Raw genomic sequence first — 20,530 nt, 5'->3', positions numbered from 1 at the left:
CTCCAACATGGACTGACATTCTGGCCTACTTTCAGCCGATGCGACTTGTCTGTCGCTGAACGGTCGCTTTTTATGTATTCAGCACCTATGTATAATGTTGTAAAAATGCTCTAGAAGCTAAAGTCGCAGAAATGTCACACATATTTGGCCTGCAACTTTCTGTGCGACAAATTCAGACAGGAAAAATCAGTATAAATCCTTAGAAAATTATCCCCCAGTGTCTCCATCTGCTGGCGGTATTGAATAAGCATTGCTGCACTGATGGGGTATGCATTAGACGAAAAAAAAGAAGAAAAAGAAGAATAATACGCCCAGAAAAGAGGCGAAAAGGAGAAAAACGTAAAAAAACGTGAAAAAAAAGTAAGAGGAAGAGAAGGGAAAAAAAGGTGGAAATGGGTTTAAAAGTGATTTCGGCGGAGAAATATATATATATATATATATATATATATATATATATATATATATACGCGCACACACACACATATATATAAACGTATTCTCCGTTGAGATATTGCAGCCGCTGCTGTGTCCAGGCCCAGGAGCCTTAGCACTGTGCTGTGATGTCACTCAATACCACTGACATCACTAGGTGTAAACAACATCTCTCCTTTGCTGTGTATGTGACTATGGAGCTGTTTGGTGATGTCGTCTATTATGGCCTTCATAGAAGCAACAGGAGATTGTTGCATCCATCTAGAACCCTCAGAACTACAGTGCTATGATGTCACTCACTTCCACAGGCCTTGCAGAGTGTAAACAACAACAACCCAGCTTTGTTGTGTATGTAACCATAGGGATTTGTGATGTCACCTAGAACCTTCACAGCAGCGACAGCTTTATGAGGAGCATCAGCACTGCTCTGCCTGAGCAGAACCATCACCGCCATAGGTTGTCAAATAACCCGGATTTAACCCACACAGGTAAGTCCAATGGGGTGCAGGCATGTCCTCTATGCTTACAGCTTCCCGTGGGTGTTGGTTTGATACCGTTTGGGGACAGCCAAGGAGGCATCTGCAGGCAACAAAGGTAGGTGTGTGCTTGTGTGTGTGTTTCCTATGCAGATCCTAAGCCCAGTGTCACATGCAAGTAGGAGGAGTAAGAAGGGTTCCTGGCAAATCCGGGTTATGGATTGCATTTAAAAAGGCCCCGTGGGAGTGCAATGGGCCCCTGTCTTGCTGCTTAGCAATAATGGTATGGGTTTAGGTTCTGCTGTGTGTACTGGTGGTTGACTGCCCCCCAGCCCAGAGTGTGCATGGAAAATTGTCTGGCAGCCTCCCTGACAGCAAGCAGTGATAGTGCCCATGAAGGGGACCTTGTTGGGCCCGCCCCTTTCACGGTTATCGCTTCTCGGCCTTTTGGCTAAGATCAAGTGTAGTATCTGTTCTTATCAGTTTAATATCTGATACGTCCCCTATCTGGGGACCATATATTAAATGGATTTTTGAGAACGGGGGCCGATTTCGAAGCTTGCTTCCGTCGCCCTATGCATTGACCCGATATGGCAGTATCTTCGGGTACAGTGCACCACCCCCTTACAGGGTTAAAAAGAAAGATTCCTACTTTCATTGCTACCTGCTTGCTGGCTAGCCAGCTAGCCAGCCCTGTGGGCCTTGCTGCTGCAGCCAAAAAACAAAAGGTGGTGCTGCTGCTGCTGCTTCTGCTGCTTCTGCTTGTGTCTGGCCGCTGTTGGAGCGTCCAGGCACAGGACTTCTGCTGCTGCTGACTAAATGGCCTCCTTAATTGGATCATTTGAGTAGCCAGCACACCTGTGCAGGTAGGGCATGACATGATAGGCAGCTGCCTTGATAGCGGGTGGGTGCTGAATGTTCCTAATTGACAAAATAAGATTAATGCTTATGAAGAAATATAAAATCTCATCCCTTCCCCAATATCGCGCCACACCCCTACCCCTTAATTCCCTGGTTGAACTTGATGGACATATGTCTTTTTTCGACCGTACTAACTATGTAACTATGTAACATAACATGGGGGGGGGAGGGGGGGGTCTCCTGGCTGTTCACACAGGTGTGTCATTGCTGTACATTGACCATGCATTGCTTCTGTGGTATTGCAAAGGCAAAGACAAATGCTTCCAGCCATCCATTGCATTAATGGATTGGTCATCAGCTGGCTGTCTATGTCCCGCATCAATATAGACCAAAGTACAGAGGGTTAGGCTATGCTATTGTGCACCTACCTGATGCATCAGAAGGTGCGAGGCCCTTGCTAAATTCTGTGCACAGACTTTGAGATCTATACTTTAGACTGTATCTAAACCTGCTCCAACATGGACTGACATTCTGGCCTACTTTCAGCCGATGCGACTTGTCTGTCGCTGAACAGTCGCTTTTTATGTATTCAGCACCTATGTATAATGTTGTAAAAATGCTCTAGAAGCTAAAGTCGCAGAAATGTCACACATATTTGGCCTGCAACTTTCTGTGCGACAAATTCAGACAGGAAAAATCAGTATAAATCCTTAGAAAATTATCCCCCAGTGTCTCCATCTGCTGGCGGTATTGAATAAGCATTGCTGCACTGATGGGGTATGCATTAGACGAAAAAAAAGAAGAAAAAGAAGAATAATACGCCCAGAAAAGAGGCGAAAAGGAGAAAAACGTAAAAAAAACTTGAAAAAAAAGTAAGAGGAAGAGAAGGGAAAAAAAGGTGGAAATGGGTTTAAAAGTGATTTCGGCGGAGAAATATATATATATATATATATATATATATATATATATATATATACGCGCACACACACACATATATATAAACGTATTCTCCGTTGAGATATTGCAGCCGCTGCTGTGTCCAGGCCCAGGAGCCTTAGCACTGTGCTGTGATGTCACTCAATACCACTGACATCACTAGGTGTAAACAACATCTCTCCTTTGCTGTGTATGTGACTATGGAGCTGTTTGGTGATGTCGTCTATTATGGCCTTCATAGAAGCAACAGGAGATTGTTGCATCCATCTAGAACCCTCAGAACTACAGTGCTATGATGTCACTCACTTCCACAGGCCTTGCAGAGTGTAAACAACAACAACCCAGCTTTGTTGTGTATGTAACCATAGGGATTTGTGATGTCACCTAGAACCTTCACAGCAGCGACAGCTTTATGAGGAGCATCAGCACTGCTCTGCCTGAGCAGAACCATCACCGCCATAGGTTGTCAAATAACCCGGATTTAACCCACACAGGTAAGTCCAATGGGGTGCAGGCATGTCCTCTATGCTTACAGCTTCCCGTGGGTGTTGGTTTGATACCGTTTGGGGACAGCCAAGGAGGCATCTGCAGGCAACAAAGGTAGGTGTGTGCTTGTGTGTGTGTTTCCTATGCAGATCCTAAGCCCAGTGTCACATGCAAGTAGGAGGAGTAAGAAGGGTTCCTGGCAAATCCGGGTTATGGATTGCATTTAAAAAGGCCCCGTGGGAGTGCAATGGGCCCCTGTCTTGCTGCTTAGCAATAATGGTATGGGTTTAGGTTCTGCTGTGTGTACTGGTGGTTGACTGCCCCCCAGCCCAGAGTGTGCATGGAAAATTGTCTGGCAGCCTCCCTGACAGCAAGCAGTGATAGTGCCCATGAAGGGGACCTTGTTGGGCCCGCCCCTTTCACGGTTATCGCTTCTCGGCCTTTTGGCTAAGATCAAGTGTAGTATCTGCATTTGGTCTGGTCGGAAGGTGTCTGTGGTACCCTGCTTCTCGGCCTTGGGGGATTGTCTCTCCTTACGGAGGGACTTCACCCCCTTGCTGCTATTGGGGAGCAGGCTTAGTCCACAGACAACGGGTTGCGATCCCCCTGTCTCTGGGACCTTGTGTCTCAGAAGGCATTTTCGGTACGTTGAGCGTTACCTGTAGCTTCGGAAGCACCTAGGGTACCCCCGACCTCTGCCTTGGGTAAGGGTTCCGCTTTTATAGCGGGATTCCGAGCCCCTGCTGCTATTGGGGAAGGGGCTTAGTCCCTGGGTGTGGAAGATGCCGTTCTCCTGGGCTTTCCCCTCTGGGGAAATGTCGATGCGAAATACCATCCGCATAGAGGTGTCGGAGAGCCATCGTCAGTTGAAGAACCTCCGCTTCATTGCGGAGGTGATTCTTCTTGACTACTTCCGCCTCAATAGGGAGGACATCCTGTGTCTAAATGACCAGGAAAGCCGTGGCCTGTATACCGTCACCTTCACGGCCACGGCGTGTTGCGATAACATCTATGCAACCTTGTCTGGTGCGGACCAGAGGGACGATCGACTCGACGGTCTTTCGTTCCAGTTCCTCTATGGTGAGGAACATATACCGTTGGTGGTGGCTATGCACAGCCCTCATGTGACCACGGAGGATATAGCCACTTTTCTTCGGCGATACTGCGAAGAGGTGCGATTCGCAAACAAAATCTTGAACTCCGTGCGGTTCTGGAACGGCAAGAGGAAGTTCTGGGTCAAGCTCCGTAAGGATCCCGGTGGTATTGGGGGTCTTTGCCATCCGCCCCCAAATTTTGCCATCGGGAGAGTTCGGGGCTTCCTGTTCTATCCTCAAATGCCTATGTATTGCCGAAATTGCTTGAGGTTTGGCCACACCCAGGAGACCTGCGGCGCGGAGCGTGTGATTCGCTGCAATAGGTGTGGCCAAGAAGGTCACATAGCCTCAAGATGTAGCCACACGATAAGGTGCAACCTCTGCGGAGAGGAAAATCACGATTTTAATTCCTGTCCCCATAAAGCAAAAACTACGATGGGTGGGTCAAGGCTGGGCCCACCCAAAGAGGGGACAGGACAAAAGACATCCTTTTTTAAGATGCCCAAACCCCAGATGGCAGGTACTGATGGGTCCAGGCCCAAGACCTCTGGTGCTCCATCGGGGGGCCCACCGGTGGTAGTGCTAGGGGGAGGCCATGGGGATTCCACGAAGCCCGGGCGGGTGATCGAGTTTACTGCCCGGGAAATTGAAAGACGTCGATCGACTTCCTACCTGGCTCAAGAGCCCGCCGAAACTTCTGAAGGGGGCTCACCTGTGGCGGGTGGCAGCCGACGGGCCTCGGTGGGGGCAGAGGTGGACCCAAAATTGCAACATAAGCCAGGTACTGGCTTGGCCCAGGGTCGCCCTGCTCCGGACGAAGAGGCCCCGGTGAAAGCCCGCCGGAAGGGGAGCCAGGTGGCCAGGTCTGAGCCCGGTCCTGTTACTCCGCCTATACAGGACAGGGCCAAGAAGACAAGTGGCGCCAAACCAGGGTTTGCTGCCCCGCCAGCAGTGGACCCGGTGGGTAAAACTGGCCATCGTCGATCGATGGGGAAGTTGGAGCAACAGTCCTCAGCAACGCTTGCTGGGGAACAAGCGATGAAAACTTCCCAGGGTAGCGGCAAAGGTTCCGGAAAAGAGGCCTCACAGGCCCCTGTGCAGCAGTTCCAGTCGTCAAAAGATGAAAGAAGACGCAGATCCATCAGCCGGGGGCCAGAGATTACATCGAGTGAGAGCAACACAGAGGATATGGACAGCAGTGTGACATTTAAAAGACAAAGAGAAGAAGAAGAGGAAGACATTCAAAGGAAAGCGGCGTGCCGTAGTTCGGACGAGAGCGAGCTCAGGGTCGGGGCATCATCGATCTCAAGCTCCGACCCTCAGAACATCAAGGAGCTGATGACCCCGCAGGCGGGGGATGACGGTACGCAGCTTATTATTGACTTTGATTCTCCAAGCACGGACTCTCCATAAACTATGCCTATCCCTGTAAAAATTGCCTCACTCAATGTGAGGTCCTTAAAGAGCCCTGATCGCAGGGCTGCTTTATTTTCTTATCTAGAGACATGTGACTTTGACCTTTGCCTGCTACAAGAATGTGGAATCCCTAGTAAAATGGACTATAAAGACTTAAAAGAAGACTGGAAGCTGGGCCCATCCATATGGTCCGGTGCAAATGACTGTCGTTCTGTGGGTGTTGGGCTGCTCTGCCGAGGCCAGTCCTTTTCTATTCATACAGTAACTGAGATTGTGCCTGGCAGAGCTCTTTTAATTCATCTATATTTTAATGGACTTTTAATTCGTGTTTTAAATGTGTATGCCCCTCCTGATAAACAGGAGCGGGCAGAACTATTTGAAATTTTACCACTGTTTTGTGTTGGGTCTTCCCCCCTGCTGGTGGGAGGTGATTTTAACTGCATACGTGATGGGGAACACCGGCAGGGTGGGGATATTAATCGTAAAGACCGCACTTCTTACCTGCTTAAAAATTTTATTGATGATTTTAATTTGAAAGATTGCTGGAAGGATCTCTTGCCGGAGGACCCGGGCGCCACATGGTCCAATGGAAGAGTGAGCTCCAGAATCGATTTTATTTTTTCCTCTAGAGCTTTTAAACCCCTGAAATGCACGCTCGAGCAGAATATCTTCTCTGATCATAAGCTCCTCTTGGTGGGCCTGGAGCTAGAGGGGGAGCAAAAAGCAAAAAGGGGCCTCTGGAGATTAAACACCACACTCCTAGAGGACCCTGAGATAAAAGAGGAGTTTGTGCGGACCTACCAATGCTGGCAATCACAAAGAAAACCCCACGAGCCTATGCTGCACTGGTGGGAGGGCACCAAATCTAAAATCAGATATTTTTTTATCAAAGCAGGTAAGAAGAAGGCAAAAATGGAAAAACAGTGGTTTTATGTTCTTAACATGCGTTTAAATGTACTTTTTAAATTGAAAGAAGCTGGTATGGATGTAGAAAATGATATTTTAAACCTTAAAACTGAAATAAAACATGCCATAGAAAAGAAAGGGAAACAAATCATTTTTAACTCACATGTGCAGCACCTGGAGGAGGGCGAGAAATGTTCCCGTTTCTTTTTTAAAAAAGTGATGAATAGGAGGGATATCATCCAAAACCTTGAGGGTGAATCCACTCCAAAAGGCATGTTAGATGCAGTTTTTAACTTCTACCAGCTTCTTTTTAATAAGAAAGATCTTAATCCATCCTTTTTAGAACATGTTCTTAATTCCCTTGATTTTAAGCTAGATGTTTTAGACCAGGAGGTTTTATCCCGTGATCTTAACTTAGATGAACTTTTATTTGTTTTTAAAAGTTTTTCTAGTGGGAAGGCCCCTGGGGAAGATGGTTTACCCATCGAATTTTATTTAGCTTTTTGGGATATTTTAAAGGATGATATGGTTTTATTGTATAAAGAAACTTTTATTGTTAATGAACTTCCCCCTTCCTGGAGGAGGGGGATTGTATCATTACTTTTTAAAAAGGGTGAAAAGGATATGCTAAAAAATTGGCGCCCCATCACACTTTTAAATGTCGATTATAAAGTTTTAGCCAAGTTATTAGCTGTCCGTTTTAAACCTTTTATTCATAAATTAATTCACCCAAATCAGGTTTGTGGGGTACCTGGAAGGTCTATAGCTGAATCCCTAAATATTTTAAGAGATGTTTTATGGTATTTTAAGGATAGAAATCAAACTGTAGCAATTTTATCCTTAGACTTTGAAAAAGCCTTTGATAGGGTCTCCCATGAATACCTGTTTTTAGTTCTTAAAAAGATGGCAGTGCCTGAAACGATTTTAAGCCGAATCATGCTTTTATACCGATCCTGTTTTAGTCAAGTCTCTGTTAATGGCTTTTTAACCAGCGGTGTTCCTCTTTTATCAGGTGTCAAACAGGGCTGCCCCCTGTCCCCACTCCTTTTTATTTGCGCAATCGAACCACTGATGGCCCTCCTCAGAAAAGACCGGGTAGTAAGAGGCGTACCGATACCTGGTGGAGGAGGGACCCATCTAAAGGTGTTGGGGTACATGGATGATGTCACCATACTGTGCCCGGACTCTCCATCCATGAGGGGGGCATTGAGGAACACCAGCTATTTCTGCGAGGTCTCTGGTTTTAAGCTAAACACAGATAAATGTGACTGTTTTTATATTGGCTCCTGGGATTCATCCATCACCCCAGGAGTTACAATGCAACAGGATCAAATTAAAGTTTTAGGTATTGTTTTTAACCAGGTCAATGATGGGAGCCCTAACTGGGATTCAGCTATAGCTAAGATGGAGAAGAAGATTTTAATGTGGAATCTTAGAAACCTTACCATGGAGGGGAAGATTTTAATAATAAAGATGGTTTTACTCCCTATTATGCTATACATTGCCATGGTATTTCCTCCATCTATTTTATACATTAAAAAAGTAACTAGAATTGTTTTTACTTTTTTATGGGGTTCAAAAATGGAGAAATTAAAGCGTGATTTTATGTACAAAAGTAAAGATAATGGCGGGAAAGATGTTCCTAACCTTTTTACTTTCTTTTACATAAAGTATTTCTGTTTCTGTTTTAAAATTATTAAATCCGATGGCATTTTTAGCTGCTTTTTAAGGTACGCTGCGGGCATGGTTTTTAAAAGATGGTTGCGCATCCCTCTGAACGCTCCGGTGCTTCTGTGTCCCCCAAAACATTATGTGGTGTTGGAAAAGACAGTCAGGCTCCTAGGTCTCCAAGATTTGGAGCCTGACATACTGGGGGACCAGAGAAAGGTATCAAAGGTCCTCAGGCGGAGTGAGGTTACCCTGGCAGTGTCCAATTTCACACAGGCAAGATCCAAAAAGGTATGGCGGAACGTGTACGGGAAGTTTCTGGCGAATGTACACAGGGATCTTGCCTGGGCAATCGTCCACCAGTGCCTCCCTACTCGTGAGTTCCAGCACAGGCGAGGACTGGTGGCGAGAGCCAAGTGCCCGAGAGATGGCTGCGGAGTGGACGAAACGGTGCTGCACATATTTTGGAACTGCCCTTTTGCACGGGAGCTTTGGAGGAAGGTAGGCCCACTTTTGAAGTGGGCCTGCGGCCTAAAAGATTTTAATCACGAATGTGTCTTTTACGGTCTTTTTAACTGCCCCAATTTTAAACAGCAGATGATCTGCTGGATGATTATTAATTGTTTTAAAAATGCCATCTGGAAAGTTAGGAACATCTTACTTTTTAAACATGATTTTATTGATGTTAAAAACTGTATAAAGCTGGCCCTGAGTGAGATGTACATCTATTACCTAAGAGACAAGAAACAGTTGGGGGCCAGCGAGGCAGCATCCATGTGGTGTCTGCCTCTATGGAACGAAATAACAATATAATCAGTTTTTATGACATTTATATAATGTTTTATCCTGCCATTTTTATTTTTTCTCCTTTTATTACTGGTTTTATTATTTGTATTTTAAAACTTTTGTGAACCTTTTATTATTTTGCATTTTAAATTTTGTATGGTTTCTTATTTATTCAATAAAATTTTGTTGAAACCTTATCTGTTCTTATCAGTTTAATATCTGATACGTCCCCTATCTGGGGACCATATATTAAATGGATTTTTGAGAACGGGGGCCGATTTCGAAGCTTGCTTCCGTCGCCCTATGCATTGACCCGATATGGCAGTATCTTCGGGTACAGTGCACCACCCCCTTACAGGGTTAAAAAGAAAGATTCCTACTTTCATTGCTACCTGCTTGCTGGCTAGCCAGCTAGCCAGCCCTGTGGGCCTTGCTGCTGCAGCCAAAAAACAAAAGGTGGTGCTGCTGCTGCTGCTTCTGCTGCTTCTGCTTGTGTCTGGCCGCTGTTGGAGCGTCCAGGCACAGGACTTCTGCTGCTGCTGACTAAATGGCCTCCTTAATTGGATCATTTGAGTAGCCAGCACACCTGTGCAGGTAGGGCATGACATGATAGGCAGCTGCCTTGATAGCGGGTGGGTGCTGAATGTTCCTAATTGACAAAATAAGATTAATGCTTATGAAGAAATATAAAATCTCATCCCTTCCCCAATATCGCGCCACACCCCTACCCCTTAATTCCCTGGTTGAACTTGATGGACATATGTCTTTTTTCGACCGTACTAACTATGTAACTATGTAACATAACATGGGGGGGGGGGGGTCTCCTGGCTGTTCACACAGGTGTGTCATTGCTGTACATTGACCATGCATTGCTTCTGTGGTATTGCAAAGGCAAAGACAAATGCTTCCAGCCATCCATTGCACTAATGGATTGGTCATCAGCTGGCTGTCTATGTCCCGCATCAATATAGACCAAAGTACAGAGGGTTAGGCTATGCTATTGTGCACCTACCTGATGCATCAGAAGGTGCGAGGCCCTTGCTAAATTCTGTGCACAGACTTTGAGATCTATACTTTAGACTGTATCTAAACCTGCTCCAACATGGACTGACATTCTGGCCTACTTTCAGCCGATGCGACTTGTCTGTCGCTGAACAGTCGCTTTTTATGTATTCAGCACCTATGTATAATGTTGTAAAAATGCTCTAGAAGCTAAAGTCGCAGAAATGTCACACATATTTGGCCTGCAACTTTCTGTGCGACAAATTCAGACAGGAAAAATCAGTATAAATCCTTAGAAAATTATCCCCCAGTGTCTCCATCTGCTGGCGGTATTGAATAAGCATTGCTGCACTGATGGGGTATGCATTAGACGAAAAAAAAGAAGAAAAAGAAGAATAATACGCCCAGAAAAGAGGCGAAAAGGAGAAAAACGTAAAAAAACGTGAAAAAAAAGTAAGAGGAAGAGAAGGGAAAAAAAGGTGGAAATGGGTTTAAAAGTGATTTCGGCGGAGAAATATATATATATATATATATATATATATATATATATATATATATATATACGCGCACACACACACATATATATAAACGTATTCTCCGTTGAGATATTGCAGCCGCTGCTGTGTCCAGGCCCAGGAGCCTTAGCACTGTGCTGTGATGTCACTCAATACTACTGACATCACTAGGTGTAAACAACATCTCTCCTTTGCTGTGTATGTGACTATGGAGCTGTTTGGTGATGTCGTCTATTATGGCCTTCATAGAAGCAACAGGAGATTGTTGCATCCATCTAGAACCCTCAGAACTACAGTGCTATGATGTCACTCACTTCCACAGGCCTTGCAGAGTGTAAACAACAACAACCCAGCTTTGTTGTGTATGTAACCATAGGGATTTGTGATGTCACCTAGAACCTTCACAGCAGCGACAGCTTTATGAGGAGCATCAGCACTGCTCTGCCTGAGCAGAACCATCACCGCCATAGGTTGTCAAATAACCCGGATTTAACCCACACAGGTAAGTCCAATGGGGTGCAGGCATGTCCTCTATGCTTACAGCTTCCCGTGGGTGTTGGTTTGATACCGTTTGGGGACAGCCAAGGAGGCATCTGCAGGCAACAAAGGTAGGTGTGTGCTTGTGTGTGTGTTTCCTATGCAGATCCTAAGCCCAGTGTCACATGCAAGTAGGAGGAGTAAGAAGGGTTCCTGGCAAATCCGGGTTATGGATTGCATTTAAAAAGGCCCCGTGGGAGTGCAATGGGCCCCTGTCTTGCTGCTTAGCAATAATGGTATGGGTTTAGGTTCTGCTGTGTGTACTGGTGGTTGACTGCCCCCCAGCCCAGAGTGTGCATGGAAAATTGTCTGGCAGCCTCCCTGACAGCAAGCAGTGATAGTGCCCATGAAGGGGACCTTGTTGGGCCCGCCCCTTTCACGGTTATCGCTTCTCGGCCTTTTGGCTAAGATCAAGTGTAGTATCTGTTCTTATCAGTTTAATATCTGATACGTCCCCTATCTGGGGACCATATATTAAATGGATTTTTGAGAACGGGGGCCGATTTCGAAGCTTGCTTCCGTCGCCCTATGCATTGACCCGATATGGCAGTATCTTCGGGTACAGTGCACCACCCCCTTACAGGGTTAAAAAGAAAGATTCCTACTTTCATTGCTACCTGCTTGCTGGCTAGCCAGCTAGCCAGCCCTGTGGGCCTTGCTGCTGCAGCCAAAAAACAAAAGGTGGTGCTGCTGCTGCTGCTTCTGCTGCTTCTGCTTGTGTCTGGCCGCTGTTGGAGCGTCCAGGCACAGGACTTCTGCTGCTGCTGACTAAATGGCCTCCTTAATTGGATCATTTGAGTAGCCAGCACACCTGTGCAGGTAGGGCATGACATGATAGGCAGCTGCCTTGATAGCGGGTGGGTGCTGAATGTTCCTAATTGACAAAATAAGATTAATGCTTATGAAGAAATATAAAATCTCATCCCTTCCCCAATATCGCGCCACACCCCTACCCCTTAATTCCCTGGTTGAACTTGATGGACATATGTCTTTTTTCGACCGTACTAACTATGTAACTATGTAACATAACATGGGGGGGGGGGGGGGGGGGGTCTCCTGGCTGTTCACACAGGTGTGTCATTGCTGTACATTGACCATGCATTGCTTCTGTGGTATTGCAAAGGCAAAGACAAATGCTTCCAGCCATCCATTGCACTAATGGATTGGTCATCAGCTGGCTGTCTATGTCCCGCATCAATATAGACCAAAGTACAGAGGGTTAGGCTATGCTATTGTGCACCTACCTGATGCATCAGAAGGTGCGAGGCCCTTGCTAAATTCTGTGCACAGACTTTGAGATCTATACTTTAGACTGTATCTAAACCTGCTCCAACATGGACTGACATTCTGGCCTACTTTCAGCCGATGCGACTTGTCTGTCGCTGAACAGTCGCTTTTTATGTATTCAGCACCTATGTATAATGTTGTAAAAATGCTCTAGAAGCTAAAGTCGCAGAAATGTCACACATATTTGGCCTGCAACTTTCTGTGCGACAAATTCAGACAGGAAAAATCAGTATAAATCCTTAGAAAATTATCCCCCAGTGTCTCCATCTGCTGGCGGTATTGAATAAGCATTGCTGCACTGATGGGGTATGCATTAGACGAAAAAAAAGAAGAAAAAGAAGAATAATACGCCCAGAAAAGAGGCGAAAAGGAGAAAAACGTAAAAAAACGTGAAAAAAAAGTAAGAGGAAGAGAAGGGAAAAAAAGGTGGAAATGGGTTTAAAAGTGATTTCGGCGGAGAAATATATATATATATATATATATATATATATATATATATATATATATATACGCGCACACACACACATATATATAAACGTATTCTCCGTTGAGATATTGCAGCCGCTGCTGTGTCCAGGCCCAGGATCTTAGCACTGTGCTGTGATGTCACTCAATACCACTGACATCACTAGGTGTAAACAACATCTCTCCTTTGCTGTGTATGTGACTATGGAGCTGTTTGGTGATGTCGTCTATTATGGCCTTCATAGAAGCAACAGGAGATTGTTGCATCTATCTAGAACCCTCAGAACTACAGTGCTATGATGTCACTCACTTCCACAGGCCTTGCAGAGTGTAAACAACAACAACCCAGCTTTGTTGTGTATGTAACCATAGGGATTTGTGATGTCACCTAGAACCTTCACAGCAGCGACAGCTTTATGAGGAGCATCAGCACTGCTCTGCCTGAGCAGAACCATCACCGCCATAGGTTGTCAAATAACCCGGATTTAACCCACACAGGTAAGTCCAATGGGGTGCAGGCATGTCCTCTATGCTTACAGCTTCCCGTGGGTGTTGGTTTGATACCGTTTGGGGACAGCCAAGGAGGCATCTGCAGGCAACAAAGGTAGGTGTGTGCTTGTGTGTGTGTTTCCTATGCAGATCCTAAGCCCAGTGTCACATGCAAGTAGGAGGAGTAAGAAGGGTTCCTGGCAAATCCGGGTTATGGATTGCATTTAAAAAGGCCCCGTGGGAGTGCAATGGGCCCCTGTCTTGCTGCTTAGCAATAATGGTATGGGTTTAGGTTCTGCTGTGTGTACTGGTGGTTGACTGCCCCCCAGCCCAGAGTGTGCATGGAAAATTGTCTGGCAGCCTCCCTGACAGCAAGCAGTGATAGTGCCCATGAAGGGGACCTTGTTGGGCCCGCCCCTTTCACGGTTATCGCTTCTCGGCCTTTTGGCTAAGATCAAGTGTAGTATCTGTTCTTATCAGTTTAATATCTGATACGTCCCCTATCTGGGGACCATATATTAAATGGATTTTTGAGAACGGGGGCCGATTTCGAAGCTTGCTTCCGTCGCCCTATGCATTGACCCGATATGGCAGTATCTTCGGGTACAGTGCACCACCCCCTTACAGGGTTAAAAAGAAAGATTCCTACTTTCATTGCTACCTGCTTGCTGGCTAGCCAGCTAGCCAGCCCTGTGGGCCTTGCTGCTGCAGCCAAAAAACAAAAGGTGGTGCTGCTGCTGCTGCTTCTGCTGCTTCTGCTTGTGTCTGGCCGCTGTTGGAGCGTCCAGGCACAGGACTTCTGCTGCTGCTGACTAAATGGCCTCCTTAATTGGATCATTTGAGTAGCCAGCACACCTGTGCAGGTAGGGCATGACATGATAGGCAGCTGCCTTGATAGCGGGTGGGTGCTGAATGTTCCTAATTGACAAAATAAGATTAATGCTTATGAAGAAATATAAAATCTCATCCCTTCCCCAATATCGCGCCACACCCCTACCCCTTAATTCCCTGGTTGAACTTGATGGACATATGTCTTTTTTCGACCGTACTAACTATGTAACTTTGTAACATAACATGGGGGGGGGGGGGGGGGGGTCTCCTGGCTGTTCACACAGGTGTGTCATTGCTGTACATTGACCATGCATTGCTTCTGTGGTATTGCAAAGGCAAAGACAAATGCTTCCAGCCATCCATTGCACTAATGGATTGGTCATCAGCTGGCTGTCTATGTCCCGCATCAATATAGACCAAAGTACAGAGGGTTAGGCTATGCTATTGTGCACCTACCTGATGCATCAGAAGGTGCGAGGCCCTTGCTAAATTCTGTGCACAGACTTTGAGATCTATACTTTAGACTGTATCTAAACCTGCTCCAACATGGACTGACATTCTGGCCTACTTTCAGCCGATGCGACTTGTCTGTCGCTGAACAGTCGCTTTTTATGTATTCAGCACCTATGTATAATGTTGTAAAAATGCTCTAGAAGCTAAAGTCGCAGAAATGTCACACATATTTGGCCTGCAACTTTCTGTGCGACAAATTCAGACAGGAAAAATCAGTATAAATCCTTAGAAAATTATCCCCCAGTGTCTCCATCTGCTGGCGGTATTGAATAAGCATTGCTGCACTGATGGGGTATGCATTAGACGAAAAAAAAGAAGAAAAAGAAGAATAATACGCCCAGAAAAGAGGCGAAAAGGAGAAAAACGTAAAAAAACGTGAAAAAAAAGTAAGAGGAAGAGAAGGGAAAAAAAGGTGGAAATGGGTTTAAAAGTGATTTCGGCGGAGAAATATATATATATATATATATATATATATATATATATATATACGCGCACACACACACATATATATAAACGTATTCTCCGTTGAGATATTGCAGCCGCTGCTGTGTCCAGGCCCAGGAGCCTTAGCACTGTGCTGTGATGTCACTCAATACCACTGACATCACTAGGTGTAAACAACATCTCTCCTTTGCTGTGTATGTGACTATGGAGCTGTTTGGTGATGTCGTCTATTATGGCCTTCATAGAAGCACCAGGAGATTGTTGCATCCATCTACAACCCTCAGAACTACAGTGCTATGATGTCACTCACTTCCACAGGCCTTGCAGAGTGTAAACAACAACAACCCAGCTTTGTTGTGTATGTAACCATAGGGATTTGTGATGTCACCTAGAACCTTCACAGCAGCGACAGCTTTATGAGGAGCATCAGCACTGCTCTGCCTGAGCAGAACCATCACCGCCATAGGTTGTCAAATAACCCGGATTTAACCCACACAGGTAAGTCCAATGGGGTGCAGGCATGTCCTCTATGCTTACAGCTTCCCGTGGGTGTTGGTTTGATACCGTTTGGGGACAGCCAAGGAGGCATCTGCAGGCAACAAAGGTAGGTGTGTGCTTGTGTGTGTGTTTCCTATGCAGATCCTAAGCCCAGTGTCACATGCAAGTAGGAGGAGTAAGAAGGGTTCCTGGCAAATCCGGGTTATGGATTGCATTTAAAAAGGCCCCGTGGGAGTGCAATGGGCCCCTGTCTTGCTGCTTAGCAATAATGGTATGGGTTTAGGTTCTGCTGTGTGTACTGGTGGTTGACTGCCCCCCAGCCCAGAGTGTGCATGGAAAATTGTCTGGCAGCCTCCCTGACAGCAAGCAGTGATAGTGCCCATGAAGGGGACCTTGTTGGGCCCGCCCCTTTCACGGTTATCGCTTCTCGGCCTTTTGGCTAAGATCAAGTGTAGTATCTGTTCTTATCAGTTTAATATCTGATACGTCCCCTATCTGGGGACCATATATTAAATGGATTTTTGAGAACGGGGGCCGATTTCGAAGCTTGCTTCCGTCGCCCTATGCATTGACCCGATATGGCAGTATCTTCGGGTACAGTGCACCACCCCCTTACAGGGTTAAAAAGAAAGATTCCTACTTTCATTGCTACCTGCTTGCTGGCTAGCCAGCTAGCCAGCCCTGTGGGCCTTGCTGCTGCAGCCAAAAAACAAAAGGTGGTGCTGCTGCTGCTGCTTCTGCTGCTTCTGCTTGTGTCTGGCCGCTGTTGGAGCGTCCAGGCACAGGACTTCTGCTGCTGCTGACTAAATGGCCTCCTTAATTGGATCATTTGAGTAGCCAGCACACCTGTGCAGGTAGGGCATGACATGATAGGCAGCTGCCTTGATAGCGGGTGGGTGCTGAATGTTCCTAATTGACAAAATAAGATTAATGCTTATGAAGAAATATAAAATCTCATCCCTTCCCCAATATCGCGCCACACCCCTACCCCTTAATTCCCTGGTTGAACTTGATGGACATATGTCTTTTTTCGACCGTACTAACTATGTAACTATGTAACATAACATGGGGGGGGGGGGGTCTCCTGGCTGTTCACACAGGTGTGTCATTGCTGTACATTGACCATGCATTGCTTCTGTGGTATTGCAAAGGCAAAGACAAATGCTTCCAGCCATCCATTGCACTAATGGATTGGTCATCAGCTGGCTGTCTATGTCCCGCATCAATATAGACCAAAGTACAGAGGGTTAGGCTATGCTATTGTGCACCTACCTGATGCATCAGAAGGTGCGAGGCCCTTGCTAAATTCTGTGCACAGACTTTGAGATCTATACTTTAGACTGTATCTAAACCTGCTCCAACATGGACTGACATTCTGGCCTACTTTCAGCCGATGCGACTTGTCTGTCGCTGAACAGTCGCTTTTTATGTATTCAGCACCTATGTATAATGTTGTAAAAATGCTCTAGAAGCTAAAGTCGCAGAAATGTCACACATATTTGGCCTGCAACTTTCTGTGCGACAAATTCAGACAGGAAAAATCAGTATAAATCCTTAGAAAATTATCCCCCAGTGTCTCCATCTGCTGGCGGTATTGAATAAGCATTGCTGCACTGATGGGGTATGCATTAGACGAAAAAAAAGAAGAAAAAGAAGAATAATACGCCCAGAAAAGAGGCGAAAAGGAGAAAAACGTAAAAAAACGTGAAAAAAAAGTAAGAGGAAGAGAAGGGAAAAAAAGGTGGAAATGGGTTTAAAAGTGATTTCGGCGGAGAAATATATATATATATATATATATATATATATATATATATATATACGCGCACACACACACATATATATAAACGTATTCTCCGTTGAGATATTGCAGCCGCTGCTGTGTCCAGGCCCAGGAGCCTTAGCACTGTGCTGTGATGTCACTCAATACTACTGACATCACTAGGTGTAAACAACATCTCTCCTTTGCTGTGTATGTGACTATGGAGCTGTTTGGTGATGTCGTCTATTATGGCCTTCATAGAAGCAACAGGAGATTGTTGCATCCATCTAGAACCCTCAGAACTACAGTGCTATGATGTCACTCACTTCCACAGGCCTTGCAGAGTGTAAACAACAACAACCCAGCTTTGTTGTGTATGTAACCATAGGGATTTGTGATGTCACCTAGAACCTTCACAGCAGCGACAGCTTTATGAGGAGCATCAGCACTGCTCTGCCTGAGCAGAACCATCACCGCCATAGGTTGTCAAATAACCCGGATTTAACCCACACAGGTAAGTCCAATGGGGTGCAGGCATGTCCTCTATGCTTACAGCTTCCCGTGGGTGTTGGTTTGATACCGTTTGGGGACAGCCAAGGAGGCATCTGCAGGCAACAAAGGTAGGTGTGTGCTTGTGTGTGTGTTTCCTATGCAGATCCTAAGCCCAGTGTCACATGCAAGTAGGAGGAGTAAGAAGGGTTCCTGGCAAATCCGGGTTATGGATTGCATTTAAAAAGGCCCCGTGGGAGTGCAATGGGCCCCTGTCTTGCTGCTTAGCAATAATGGTATGGGTTTAGGTTCTGCTGTGTGTACTGGTGGTTGACTGCCCCCCAGCCCAGAGTGTGCATGGAAAATTGTCTGGCAGCCTCCCTGACAGCAAGCAGTGATAGTGCCCATGAAGGGGACCTTGTTGGGCCCGCCCCTTTCACGGTTATCGCTTCTCGGCCTTTTGGCTAAGATCAAGTGTAGTATCTGTTCTTATCAGTTTAATATCTGATACGTCCCCTATCTGGGGACCATATATTAAATGGATTTTTGAGAACGGGGGCCGATTTCGAAGCTTGCTTCCGTCGCCCTATGCATTGACCCGATATGGCAGTATCTTCGGGTACAGTGCACCACCCCCTTACAGGGTTAAAAAGAAAGATTCCTACTTTCATTGCTACCTGCTTGCTGGCTAGCCAGCTAGCCAGCCCTGTGGGCCTTGCTGCTGCAGCCAAAAAACAAAAGGTGGTGCTGCTGCTGCTGCTTCTGCTGCTTCTGCTTGTGTCTGGCCGCTGTTGGAGCGTCCAGGCACAGGACTTCTGCTGCTGCTGACTAAATGGCCTCCTTAATTGGATCATTTGAGTAGCCAGCACACCTGTGCAGGTAGGGCATGACATGATAGGCAGCTGCCTTGATAGCGGGTGGGTGCTGAATGTTCCTAATTGACAAAATAAGATTAATGCTTATGAAGAAATATAAAATCTCATCCCTTCCCCAATATCGCGCCACACCCCTACCCCTTAATTCCCTGGTTGAACTTGATGGACATATGTCTTTTTTCGACCGTACTAACTATGTAACTATGTAACATAACATGGGGGGGGGGGGGGGGGGGTCTCCTGGCTGTTCACACAGGTGTGTCATTGCTGTACATTGACCATGCATTGCTTCTGTGGTATTGCAAAGGCAAAGACAAATGCTTCCAGCCATCCATTGCACTAATGGATTGGTCATCAGCTGGCTGTCTATGTCCCGCATCAATATAGACCAAAGTACAGAGGGTTAGGCTATGCTATTGTGCACCTACCTGATGCATCAGAAGGTGCGAGGCCCTTGCTAAATTCTGTGCACAGACTTTGAGATCTATACTTTAGACTGTATCTAAACCTGCTCCAACATGGACTGACATTCTGGCCTACTTTCAGCCGATGCGACTTGTCTGTCGCTGAACAGTCGCTTTTTATGTATTCAGCACCTATGTATAATGTTGTAAAAATGCTCTAGAAGCTAAAGTCGCAGAAATGTCACACATATTTGGCCTGCAACTTTCTGTGCGACAAATTCAGACAGGAAAAATCAGTATAAATCCTTAGAAAATTATCCCCCAGTGTCTCCATCTGCTGGCGGTATTGAATAAGCATTGCTGCACTGATGGGGTATGCATTAGACGAAAAAAAAGAAGAAAAAGAAGAATAATACGCCCAGAAAAGAGGCGAAAAGGAGAAAAACGTAAAAAAACGTGAAAAAAAAGTAAGAGGAAGAGAAGGGAAAAAAAGGTGGAAATGGGTTTAAAAGTGATTTCGGCGGAGAAATATATATATATATATATATATATATATATATATATATATATATATATACGCGCACACACACACATATATATAAACGTATTCTCCGTTGAGATATTGCAGCCGCTGCTGTGTCCAGGCCCAGGATCTTAGCACTGTGCTGTGATGTCACTCAATACCACTGACATCACTAGGTGTAAACAACATCTCTCCTTTGCTGTGTATGTGACTATGGAGCTGTTTGGTGATGTCGTCTATTATGGCCTTCATAGAAGCAACAGGAGATTGTTGCATCCATCTAGAACCCTCAGAACTACAGTGCTATGATGTCACTCACTTCCACAGGCCTTGCAGAGTGTAAACAACAACAACCCAGCTTTGTTGTGTATGTAACCATAGGGATTTGTGATGTCACCTAGAACCTTCACAGCAGCGACAGCTTTATGAGGAGCATCAGCACTGCTCTGCCTGAGCAGAACCATCACCGCCATAGGTTGTCAAATAACCCGGATTTAACCCACACAGGTAAGTCCAATGGGGTGCAGGCATGTCCTCTATGCTTACAGCTTCCCGTGGGTGTTGGTTTGATACCGTTTGGGGACAGCCAAGGAGGCATCTGCAGGCAACAAAGGTAGGTGTGTGCTTGTGTGTGTGTTTCCTATGCAGATCCTAAGCCCAGTGTCACATGCAAGTAGGAGGAGTAAGAAGGGTTCCTGGCAAATCCGGGTTATGGATTGCATTTAAAAAGGCCCCGTGGGAGTGCAATGGGCCCCTGTCTTGCTGCTTAGCAATAATGGTATGGGTTTAGGTTCTGCTGTGTGTACTGGTGGTTGACTGCCCCCCAGCCCAGAGTGTG

At 45.8% G+C, this 20,530-nt stretch overlaps 6 non-coding genes and 1 pseudogene across 6 annotated transcripts; all 7 read left to right on the top strand.

Annotated features, from left to right (window-relative positions):
- The first annotated feature begins 1,339 nt into the window (after window positions 1-1,339).
- Window positions 1,340-1,530, top strand: LOC130324940 (U2 spliceosomal RNA). The gene has a single exon (XR_008869842.1). It is a non-coding gene; the product is annotated as a U2 spliceosomal RNA (small nuclear RNA).
- A 2,088-nt stretch (window positions 1,531-3,618) lies between these two features.
- On the top strand, window positions 3,619-3,770 carry LOC130324942 (U2 spliceosomal RNA; annotated as a pseudogene).
- Window positions 3,771-9,225: 5,455 nt separating this feature from the next.
- Window positions 9,226-9,411, top strand: LOC130324941 (U2 spliceosomal RNA). Its single transcript, XR_008869843.1, has one exon. It is a non-coding gene; the product is annotated as a U2 spliceosomal RNA (small nuclear RNA).
- Window positions 9,412-11,499: 2,088 nt separating this feature from the next.
- Window positions 11,500-11,690, top strand: LOC130324938 (U2 spliceosomal RNA). The gene has a single exon (XR_008869841.1). It is a non-coding gene; the product is annotated as a U2 spliceosomal RNA (small nuclear RNA).
- Window positions 11,691-13,784: 2,094 nt separating this feature from the next.
- LOC130324937 (U2 spliceosomal RNA) lies at window positions 13,785-13,975 on the top strand. The gene has a single exon (XR_008869840.1). It is a non-coding gene; the product is annotated as a U2 spliceosomal RNA (small nuclear RNA).
- A 2,086-nt stretch (window positions 13,976-16,061) lies between these two features.
- LOC130324936 (U2 spliceosomal RNA) lies at window positions 16,062-16,252 on the top strand. The gene has a single exon (XR_008869839.1). It is a non-coding gene; the product is annotated as a U2 spliceosomal RNA (small nuclear RNA).
- Window positions 16,253-18,334: 2,082 nt separating this feature from the next.
- Window positions 18,335-18,525, top strand: LOC130324935 (U2 spliceosomal RNA). Its single transcript, XR_008869838.1, has one exon. It is a non-coding gene; the product is annotated as a U2 spliceosomal RNA (small nuclear RNA).
- Window positions 18,526-20,530: the final 2,005 nt, after the last annotated feature.

This window comes from Hyla sarda, unplaced genomic scaffold (genome assembly GCF_029499605.1).
Source record: "Hyla sarda isolate aHylSar1 unplaced genomic scaffold, aHylSar1.hap1 scaffold_2683, whole genome shotgun sequence".
NCBI lineage: Eukaryota > Metazoa > Chordata > Amphibia > Anura > Hylidae > Hyla > Hyla sarda.
Note: the sequence above shows the minus strand (reverse complement) of the source record. Positions and strands in the feature narration are given on the sequence as shown.